Below are 10,803 nucleotides of genomic sequence, written 5' to 3'. Positions count from 1 at the left end.
TTCCAAGCTGCTACTTTGTTTAGATCTTAACAAACACAATCTCACTACAACGTTGGAGTATATGTTGCTACAACGTTGGAGTATATGTTGCAACAACGTTGAAGTCTATGTTGCTACAATGTTCAAGTATATGGTGCTACAATGTTGGAGTGTATGTTGCTGCAATGTTGGATCATATATTGCTATATTATACCTATAATAAACCGTGTATTATATTTTGCTACAACGTTGGAGTATATGTTGACAATTAAACGACGTTGGTGCAAATGTTGCTACAGCGTTGGAGTATATGTTGCTACAACGTTGGTGCAAATGTTGCTACAGCGTTGGAGCATATGTTGCTACAACGTTGGAGTATATGTTGCTACAACTTTTTTGACAAATGCGTCAGAAATGTGTGTTAACATTGTATGTTTTCTGGAGAATCTGAAGGAAACAAAATCTTTTTTTCTGTTAACTGAAGAATCAGAACTGAGGCACAGTAGCATTTCACCGGTATAGTCATTGTAGTAACGTTATCACGTCACTACAACATATACATAACGGTATGTGTGTTTGCTGGATATAACCCCACGAGCTAGGGACAGAGGGACGCAAGAGGGCAGGCAAACGTAGCATGTCAGGTACAGGAGCGGAGGCATAGGAGGCCCCGCTGAAGGCTCTTCTCCACCCGCACTCTTCATTGTAATAAAGAACACCTTCTGTAGCTGGAGGAATCCAGAGGCTTGAGACTACAATGGCTTCAGGAGCTGAAGACTAATGGCGCTCTGGGCTACTTGTAGCCAGAGGCGGTCAAACAACGCTAGCACACACTGGTGCTCCAACTGCCACTCTGGCAGCAGCATTGTGTCTGGCTACATGCAACACCAGCTCAGAGAAGTCTCACGAAGCCGGTGGAGTTTACTGCCGGATCACATGCAATAGCCACCGTAGGTGCGTATGGCGTCCTCTGTGTAGGTCTTGCCTGGGATGACACCGGGATCCAAGTGGTGCAGGGAGCAGTCATGGGCGTGGGGACACTGATACAACGTCTTGTGTTCACTTCTTCGAACTGGGGTCGCTTCTTCATGGTGAAGAGACGACATGGCTCTTTCCGCTTACATCGCAGCCGCTGTGAAAAAAAAGAAGATTCAGACTAGATGTTTAACAATGACAACACATAGGGGTTTATTACTTTAAATTCATGTGAAGGAGTTGCAAAATATTGCATAAAACACAAGTTCTGGATGGACTGGTCGGCATATCAAAGCCTTCAACATCGCAGATATGTTGACAGACTTACTATTATGTACGAAGGGTCTCCAAGTTCCCCATCTGGCACAACTTCTTGGCCAACCAGAGATTGTCAGTCACAACACAAGGCGCTCAGCCATCAACAACCTCCAGATGGTTGTATACATTAGTCCGCCTCGTATTTGCAATATGTTTGCTCAACATGTACTGAGGACCCATGTGTAATCAAACCAAGTGACCAGATGAAGACTTTATCACACAGTTGGCTCCTGGTTCATCCTTTTCCCTCCTTGACTGTCATTTAGTATTTTATTTTAGTTTCTTTATAATAGACACAAATAACAAATTCATCAAATAAGTGAGGGGTCTAGGGATGAGCTTCTGATGAGTTGGTGTAGGATAACAGCTCTTGCTGGCAGTTTCACTAGCGACGAAACTACAGTTCCTAATGAACCCTAGAGGGTTCGAGAGAGAGATACAGAGACACAGAAAGAGAGAAAGAAAGAGATCGCTAAATGACACCGAAGTATATTTGAATATAATCATTATGTGAATACTACTAGAATCCTTATTCTCATAGTTGACAGAGAAGGAATGAGAGAACGTACACTCTGGGGAGAGCAGGCGAAGCTGTAGTGAAACCCAACGCCCTGGCCAGTCCAGTGATAGTGACATACAAGAGGCAGGCCTCTTGATGATATACGTTACCGAGTTCTTGGGACATACGCAGTGTATGATCTGCTGCGTCGCGTTGTCGGGAAAGGTGGTGAAGGTCCAGGTAACGTCACGGAAGTAACGACACTTGGCCAGTTTCTTGGTGGGCTCACACACCTGTGGAAGACGCTAGGTGTTTGGATCCGGATGAACAGGTGTTGGTGCGGACAGTTTGACTGTTTCAGGTGTTTTATATGAGTGATGGTGGCGTGCACTGGTGATGGTGACATATACTGGTGATGGTGACATATACTGGGGATGGTGACATACACTGGTGATGGTGACATACACTGGTGATGGTGACATACACTGGTGATGGTGACATACACTGGTGATGGTGACATACACTGGTGATGGTGACATACACTTATGATGGTGACATATACTGGTGATGGTGACATACACTGGTGATGGTGACATACACTGGTGATGGTGGCGTGCACTGGTGATGGTGACATACACTGGTGATGGTGACATATACTGGTGATGGTGACATACACTGGTGATGGTGACATACACTGGTGATGGTGACATATACTGGTGACGGTGACATACACTGGTGACGGTGACATACACTGGTGATGGTGGCGTGCACTGGTGATGGTGGCGTGCACTGATGATGGTGACATACACTGGTGATGGTGACATACACTGGTGATGGTGGCGTGCACTGGTGATGGTGGCGTGCACTGATGATGGTGACATACACTGGTGATGGTGACATACACTGGTGATGGTGACATATACTGGTGATGGTGACATACACTGGTGATGGTGGCGTGCACTGGTGATGGTGGCGTGCACTGATGATGGTGACATACACTGGTGATGGTGACATACACTGGTGATGGTGGCGTGCACTGGTGATGGTGGCGTGCACTGGTGATGGTGACATACACTGGTGACGGTGACATACACTGGTGATGGTGACATACACTGGTGACGGTGACATATACTGGTGATGGTGACATACACTGGTGACGGTGACATACACTGGTGACGGTGACATACACTGGTGATGGTGACATATACTGGTGATGGTGACATACACTGGTGATGGTGACATATACTGGTGATGGTGACATATACTGGTGATGGTGACATACACTGGTGATGGTGACATACACTGGTGACGGTGACATACACTGGTGATGGTGACATATACTGGTGATGGTGACATACACTGGTGATGGTGACATATACTGGTGATGGTGACATATACTGGTGATGGTGACATACACTGGTGATGGTGACATACACTGGTGATGGTGGCGTGCATTGGTGATGGTGACATACACTGGTGATGGTGACATATACTGGTGATGGTGACATACACTGGTGACGGTGACATACACTGGTGATGGTGACATACACTGGTGATGGTGACATATACTGGTGATGGTGACATACACTGGTGACGGTGACATACACTGGTGACGGTGACATACACTGGTGATGGTGACATATACTGGTGATGGTGACATACACTGGTGATGGTGACATATACTGGTGATGGTGACATATACTGGTGATGGTGACATACACTGGTGATGGTGACATACACTGGTGATGGTGGCGTGCATTGGTGATGGTGACATACACTGGTGATGGTGACATATACTGGTGATGGTGACATACACTGGTGATGGTGACATACACTGGTGATGGTGGCGTGCACTGGTGATGGTGACATACACTGGTGATGGTGACATATACTGGTGATGGTGACATACACTGGTGATGGTGACATACACTGGTGATGGTGACATATACTGGTGATGGTGACATACACTGGTGATGGTGACATACACTGGTGATGGTGGCGTGCACTGGTGATGGTGACATACACTGGTGATGGTGACATATACTGGTGATGGTGACATACACTGGTGATGGTGACATACACTGGTGATAGTGACATACACTGGTGATGGTGACATACACTGGTGATGGTGACATACACTGGTGATGGTGGCGTGCACTGGTGATGGTGACATACACTGGTGATGGTGACATACACTGGTGATAGTGACACACACTGGTGATGGTGACATACACTGGTGATAGTGACATACACTGGTGATGGTGACATATACTGGTGATGGTGACATACACTGGTGATAGTGACATACACTGGTGATGGTGACATACACTGGTGATGGTACCATACACTGGTGATAGTGACATACACTGGTGATGGTGACATACACTGGTGATGGTGACATACACTGGTGATGGTGACATACACTGGTGATAGTGACATACACTGGTGATGGTGACATACACTGGTGATGGTACCATACACTGGTGATAGTGACATACACTGGTGATGGTGACATACACTGGTGATGGTGACATACACTGGTGATGGTGACATACACTGGTGATAGTGACATACACTGGTGATGGTGACATACACTGGTGATGGTGAAACACACTGGTGATGGTGACACACACTGGTGATGGTGACATACACTGGTGATAGTGACACACACTGGTGATGGTGACATACACTGGTGATAGTGACACACACTGGTGATGGTGACACACACACTGGTGATGGTGACATACACTGGTGATGGTGACATACACTGGTGATAGTGACATACACTGGTGATGGTGGCATACACTGGTGATGGTGACATACACTGGTGATGGTGACATACACTGGTGATGGTGACATACACTGGTGATAGTGACATACACTGGTGATGGTGACATACACTGGTGATGGTGACATACACTGGTGATGGTGACATACACTGGTGATTGTGACATACACTGGTGATGGTGACATACACTGGTGATGGTGACATACACTGGTGATGGTGACATACACTGGTGATGGTGACATACACTGGTGATGGTGACACACACTGGTGATGGTGACACACACTGGTGATAGTGACATACACTGGTGATGGTGACATACACTGGTGATGGTGACATACACTGGTGATGGTGACATACACTGGTGATAGTGACATATACTGGTGATGGTGACATATACTGGTGATGGTGACATACACTGGTGATGGTGACATACACTGGTGATGGTGACATACACTGGTGATAGTGACACACACTGGTGATGGTGACATACACTGGTGATGGTGACATACACTGGTGATGGTGACATACACTGGTGATGGTGACATACACTGGTGATGGTGACATACACTGGTGATGGTGACATACACTGGTGATAGTGACACACACTGGTGATGGTGACATACACTGGTGATGGTGACATACACTGGTGATGGTGACATACACTGGTGATGGTGACATACACTGGTGATGGTGACATACACTGGTGATAGTGACACACACTGGTGATGGTGACATACACTGGTGATAGTGACATACACTGGTGATAGTGACACACACTGGTGATGGTACCATACACTGGTGATGGTGACATACACTGGTGATGGTGACATACACTGGTGATGGTGACATATACTGGTGATGGTGACATATACTGGTGATGGTGACATACACTGGTGATGGTGACATACACTGGTGATGGTGGCGTGCATTGGTGATGGTGACATACACTGGTGATGGTGACATATACTGGTGATGGTGACATACACTGGTGATGGTGACATACACTGGTGATGGTGGCGTGCACTGGTGATGGTGACATACACTGGTGATGGTGACATATACTGGTGATGGTGACATACACTGGTGATGGTGACATACACTGGTGATGGTGACATATACTGGTGATGGTGACATACACTGGTGATGGTGACATACACTGGTGATGGTGGCGTGCACTGGTGATGGTGACATACACTGGTGATGGTGACATATACTGGTGATGGTGACATACACTGGTGATGGTGACATACACTGGTGATAGTGACATACACTGGTGATGGTGACATACACTGGTGATGGTGACATACACTGGTGATGGTGGCGTGCACTGGTGATGGTGACATACACTGGTGATGGTGACATACACTGGTGATAGTGACACACACTGGTGATGGTGACATACACTGGTGATAGTGACATACACTGGTGATGGTGACATATACTGGTGATGGTGACATACACTGGTGATAGTGACATACACTGGTGATGGTGACATACACTGGTGATGGTACCATACACTGGTGATAGTGACATACACTGGTGATGGTGACATACACTGGTGATGGTGACATACACTGGTGATGGTGACATACACTGGTGATAGTGACATACACTGGTGATGGTGACATACACTGGTGATGGTACCATACACTGGTGATAGTGACATACACTGGTGATGGTGACATACAATGGTGATGGTGACATACACTGGTGATGGTGACATACACTGGTGATAGTGACATACACTGGTGATGGTGACATACACTGGTGATGGTGAAACACACTGGTGATGGTGACACACACTGGTGATGGTGACATACACTGGTGATAGTGACACACACACTCTCTCTCTCTCTCTCTCTCTCTCTCACTGGTGATAGTGACATACACTGGTGATGGTGGCATACACTGGTGATGGTGACATACACTGGTGATAGTGACATACACTGGTGATGGTGACATACACTGGTGATAGTGACATACACTGGTGATGGTGACATACACTGGTGATGGTGACATACACTGGTGATGGTGACATACACTGGTGATTGTGACATACACTGGTGATGGTGACATACACTGGTGATGGTGACATACACTGGTGATGGTGACATACACTGGGTGATGGTGACATACACTGGTGATGGTGACACACACTGGTGATGGTTGACACACACTGGTGATAGTGACATACACTGGTGATGGTGACATACACTGGTGATGGTGACATACACTGGTGATGGTGACATACACTGGTGATAGTGACATATACTGGTGATGGTGACATATACTGGTGATGGTGACATACACTGGTGATGGTGACATACACTGGTGATGGTGACATACACTGGTGATAGTGACACACACTGGTGATGGTGACATACCTGGTGTGGTGACATACACTGGTGATGGTGACATACACTGGTGATGGTGACATACACTGGTGATGGTGACATACACTGGTGATGGTGACATACACTGGTGATGGTGACATACACTGGTGATGGTGACATACACTGGTGATAGTGACACACACTGGTGATGGTGACATACACTGGTGATAGTGACATACACTGGTGATAGTGACACACACTGGTGATGGTACCATACACTGGTGATGGTGACATACACTGGTGATGGTGACATACACTGGTGATGGTGACATACACTGATGATAGGTACACACACTGGTGATGGTGACATACACTGGTGATGGTGACATACACTGGTGATAGTGACATACACTGGTGATGGTGACATACACTGGTGATGGTGACATACACTGGTGATGGTGACATACACTGGTGATAGTGACACACACTGGTGATGGTGACATACACTGGTGATAGTGACATACACTGGTGATAGTGACACACACTGGTGATGGTACCATACACTGGTGATGGTGACATACACTGGTGATGGTGACATACACTGGTGATGGTGACATACACTGGTGATGGTGACATACACTGGTGGATGGTGACATATACTGGTGATGGTGACATACACTGGTGATGGTGACATACACTGGTGATAGTGACACAGACACACTGGTGATGGTGACATACACTGGTGATAGTGACACACACTGGTGATGGTGACATACACTGGTGATAGTGACATACACTGGTGATAGTGACACACACTGGTGATGGTACCATACACTGGTGATGGTGACATACACTGGTGATGGTGACATACACTGGTGATGGTGACATAACACCTGATGATAGGTACACACACTGGTGATGGTGACATACACTGGTGATGGTGACATACACTGGTGATAGTGACATACACTGGTGATGGTGACATACAACTGGTGATGGTGACATACACTGGTGATGGTGACACTACACTGGTGATAGTGACACACACTGGTGATGGTGACATACACTGGTGATAGTGACATACACTGGTGATAGTGACACACACTGGTGATGGTACCATACACTGGTGATGGTGACATACACTGGTGATGGTGACATACACTGGTGATGGTGACATACACTGGTGATGGTGACATACAACTGGTGATGGTGACATATACTGGTGATGGTGACATACACTGGTGATGGTGACATACACTGGTGATAGTGACACACACACTGGTGATGGTGACACACTGGTGATGGTACCATACACTGGTGATGGTGACATACACTGGTGATGGTGACATATACTGGTGATGGTACCATACACTGGTGATAGTGACACACACTGGTGATAGTGACATACACTGGTGATAGTGACATACACTGGTGATAGTGACATACACTGGTGATAGTGGACATACACTAATGATGGTGACACACACTGATGATGGTGAAGTCAGTGCTGCCAACCACCGACACCTATCGAGCACTAACGGGGGAAGCACACCTTGAAGTGTCTGGTCTTGTCAGTGACGGTATGGCCATCAGACGGGTCGAGGGCGGCACTATAAGGTGGACCTCGACGGCAGCGGCACTGTCGCTCCACCTCGGAGAGTCGTAGATTTCGACCTTGTTGCAGACGGTCCAGGAAGAGCACTCCGGCAGGTCCTCCTCAGACTCCTGCTGGAGGACGACACTGGCTTAGTGGGAGCTACCTTTATGGCCCCTCTCTCTCTCTTCTCTCTCTCTCTCTCTCTCTCTCTCTCTCTCTCTCTCTCTCTCTCTCTCTCTCTCTCTCTCTCTCTCTCTCTCTCTCTCTCTCTCTCTCTCTCTCCTCTCTCCCTCTCTCTCTCTCTCTCCTCTCTCCCTCTCTCCCTCTTCTCTCTCTCTCTCTCTCTCCCTCTCTCCCTCTCTCTCTCTCTCTCTCTCTCTCTCTCTCTCTCTCTCTCTCTCTCTCTCTCTCTCTCTCTCTCTCTCTCTCTCTCTCTCTCTCTCTCTCTCTCTCTCTCTCTCTCTCTCTCTCTCTCTTTTGGTTTGGTGGAGGTGCTCCCCATCCTGTTCCCATCTGCTTCTTCCAACTTGGCCATAAAAGTGTCGCAAAGATCCACTTCACTATTTGATTTGTTAACCTCTAATTTTGTCTCCTGACTTACATTATTGGGAGTTTGTGATATTTGAGACTCTGATTTTGACTGGGTCACGGCACATGCTGGGTACATTACCTTGTCCTCAGGATCTGTCCATGCCCTAATCACCTCTGGTTTAGTTAGCATTATTGGGTGGTCATCTCTTTTAACTCGATTACCAGCAAGATCATTCCCCACAATTAGATCAATGCCAGCAACTGATAATTTAGGACAAACACCTACTAAACTTTTGCCTTTAATAAAATCACAGTCTAGGTTTACTTCTCTCAAGTGTACAGTCTGGAAATCTCCTGTGATTCCCTGTATAATCATTACCTCCCCAGTCTCTGTAGACTGTATATATTCCAACACACTCTCTAATAATAAAGATTGGGATGCTCCTGTATCCCTCAAAATTTTAACATCATGCCACAAACCATTTGCACACTGTAATTTCCCATTTGATATAAACTCTCCAAAATGATTTATAGCAAGTGTTTTTTTCCCCATTATTTTTGTTACACCTTTGGTTTTCCTCCCATCACACACATTGTGAGTGCCATAGGCCTCTTTTCTGGGTGGAGAAACCAACAACTCTTAACAACATGACCCTTCCTATGGCAGTAGGAACACTGTTTCAACTCTGGGTGAGGCTTATTACTAGTATGATCCTCTCTGGGTTTCATATTACTCTCTTTACCACCTGGAACCTTTGAAAAAGTGTTTCCTTGATCTGCTGTTGGGTACATGTGGGACCCAAATCTGACTGAGGAGTTTACTGCTCGACCAGATCCTTGTCTATTTGATTGAATTTTATTTTTAAAAGTTACTTTAAGCATCAACTCATATTCATCTGCTAATTTAGCCAACTCATAGATATCTCTGGGTAATTTCTCTGCCAAATACAAAGCAACATTAGAAGGTATGCAAGATAAAAATTCTTCTACTAGGAGTAAATTTTTAAGAGAGTCCAGATCCCTAATTTTTTCTGCATCTAACCATTTATTAAACATGTGATATTTCTCTTGTGCAAATTCTACCAAGGTTTGACTTGTGTCTCGTCTCAGTTGTCTAAACTTCTGCCTATAAGCCTCAGGAACAAGTTGATAAGCAGTAAGGATGGCTGCTTTTACCTTATCATAGTCAAAACTGTTACTCAAAGGCATAGCTGCAAATATCTTCTGTACCTTTCCCACCAACTGACCTTGAAGAAGAGATTCCCATTGTGTTTCAGGCCACTCCATACTCTGTGCCAACTTTTCAAAATGTATGAAGAATTGGTCTGGGTCAGACTCACAGAATAGAGGAAACTTGACATTTTTGTGAATCTTTAACTGCCCAGGTGTTCCTAAATCGTCAACACCGGTATTTTCTGATCTAATTCCCAAATCTGCTAGCCTAATCTGTAACTCTATCTTTTTCTGAGCTAGCTCCACTTCTAACCTCTTCATAGCTAGTTCTTGAGCTTGCTCTGCCTCTATCCTCTTCTGAGCTTGCTCTGCCTCTATCCTCTTCTGAGCTTGCTCTGCCTCTAACTGCAACTTCTTTAGTTCCAATTCTGCCTGCCACTGCATCTGAGTCTCTACCTTTCCTGTAGTTACAACATTTGCACCACTGGTGGACGGGGACTGCTCTAATATTTCCCTAGGTTCCCACTTTTCTTCTGTTAGCTCTGGTTCTCATCTTCCTCAATCCTTCCTTCTTCGTAAGCCTGTTCTTGAATCTTATCCTTTAGATTT

The 10,803-nt window shown here is 45.9% G+C and overlaps 1 pseudogene; it reads right to left on the bottom strand.

Annotated features, from left to right (window-relative positions):
• Positions 1 to 911: 911 nt before the first annotated feature.
• On the bottom strand, positions 912 to 10,515 carry LOC138366450 (uncharacterized; annotated as a pseudogene).
• Positions 10,516 to 10,803: the final 288 nt, after the last annotated feature.

Source organism: Procambarus clarkii, chromosome 19 (genome assembly GCF_040958095.1).
Source record: "Procambarus clarkii isolate CNS0578487 chromosome 19, FALCON_Pclarkii_2.0, whole genome shotgun sequence".
Taxonomy (NCBI): Eukaryota; Metazoa; Arthropoda; class Malacostraca; order Decapoda; family Cambaridae; genus Procambarus; species Procambarus clarkii.
This window is presented reverse-complemented; position numbering and strand designations above follow the sequence as displayed.